This window comes from Choloepus didactylus, chromosome 5 (genome assembly GCF_015220235.1).
Source record: "Choloepus didactylus isolate mChoDid1 chromosome 5, mChoDid1.pri, whole genome shotgun sequence".
NCBI classification, from domain to species: domain Eukaryota; kingdom Metazoa; phylum Chordata; class Mammalia; order Pilosa; family Megalonychidae; genus Choloepus; species Choloepus didactylus.
The window spans coordinates 106,884,838-106,886,814 of NC_051311.1; positions in this window are offsets into that span (position 1 = coordinate 106,884,838).

A 1,977-nucleotide genomic window follows, 5' to 3' on the forward strand; every position below is an offset into this window, starting at 1 on the left:
ACAAAAATAAATAAATAAATAAACCACAAAGATTTTGATTTTATTTAGTCAAAATTATCAATCTTTATCTTTGCAATTGCTTCCATCTACTGAAACTTAAAAAGTCCTTTCCCCGCCAGAAATATGACAGTAGTAATTTCTATTTTTTCTATTTTTTTTAATTTTTAACTTAAATTTTAACACTTTGACCTAACTAGAATTTATTTAGGTGTATTGTATGAAACAAGGTATTATAAAGCACTTTGTTATTTATATACACTGTGATCAAATCTTATAATGCTTGTATAGAAATAAATGGTGATTGCTTTTCAGAGATAGTTGGATTTAAAGTCATAAAATTCCAACATTCTAAAAGATTTCCATGTTGCTTAAATGTGTTTTAAAATAAATGAACTATGTTAAAATATAACTTTAAAGTTAATAAAAGTGAAATTAAAATAGATTCCTGTTTTAATTTCTCTTCCATTCCTAATCCCCTCTGATCCCTTTACACTCATTAGGGCCAAACATTTGTTTATAGTCACAGCAGTTGGATTTTGCTTCTTAAAGCTGGTTTCTTTTACCGGATATTAACAGGATTTGTAATGTTGGAGACAACTCAATTATTCCCGGAATCTATAATCTTAAGCCCTGCTTCAAAAAGATGATGAAATGGTATGAAACCGTGAAATAATGACTTAGTTATTTTTAAAATAAACAAAAAGGGAAATAATCTACTGCAAAAGTGTTCATGGCTGTACTTTAAATGTTTTAAAGAAATTCATATGACAGAGTTATAGAATAGATATTATTGATCAAAGAAGAAAATTGACACTTTTTGTTCCTTGTTTTGGTCATACCTTACTGCAAAACAAGTCATTTAAAAACCTAACAGATTAAAACAATGATGTATTATCTTTCACATTTCTATGAGTTGACTGAGCTCTGCTTGGTGATCCTCACTTGGAGGCTTGCCTGCTTTTGCCATCCAATGCTTTTGCCATCCGATGGTGACCAGGACTGAAGTCAACTAAAGGCTTGATTGTGTTGGACATCCAGGATGACTTCGCCACTTACATGACTTGCACCTCCACTGGGTAGGCTCAAACAGCGGGGAGCTGATTAGGCATCTGTCTCTCACATGGCTTGACCATGAGGTTAAGCTAGACTTCCTCACAGTGTGGTGGTGTCAGGGTAAATTTTTTACATGGCTACTTGCTCTCGCCAGAACAAGCATGTCAGTAGACCTAGGCAGAAGCTGTAAGGCTTCTTGTGATCTATTCTCAGAAGTTGCATGGCATCTACTACTGCTGCACTCTACTTGTTACATGGAGCCAACAAATAATGTGGGAGAGACTATACAAAGACATAAAGTTGCAATTTGTTGTGAGGCCGTCTTCAGAAAGTAAGTACCACAGTGCTTCTTACACCATTTTAAATGGAAGCTGGTAAAGAAGGTGTCCAAAATGACTTCAAAAGAATAATACATATTGAGAAAGGTAGATGAAAACAGGAATGATTCTTCAATGCTATAAACCAAGTCAGAATTTTCCAGTTAATTTTTCAATGTGTAGACAATTCCTTATCCTTTATTTCTGATCATTCTCTCTTCTGCTGCTTTGGGGAATTAAAGTGCATTCAAACTAACACCAGAGAATGACATAAGGGTGGAGCAAACATCCAGCATCTCCCAAATGGATGATACTCAGTGAAAGTTTAGCCCCTGAAAGGCACATTTTCTCTATCAAGATCTAGATGTGCATAAAAACTTATCATAGTGTGATTGTGAGGATATTGAAAGTGTCATAGAATTTTAGACCTTGAAGGGACTTGAAGATCAACCTTCATTTTTAAAACAACATAACTAAACCCAGATTGGTTAGGCAATTTGCTAAAGGTTCATTTAAGACATTCTAACTCCTCATCCACACAGCACTGCAACATGCACCTTGTTTTATTCACCCTGTATTCCAATTAAAACTCTAAATTGCTAACAGG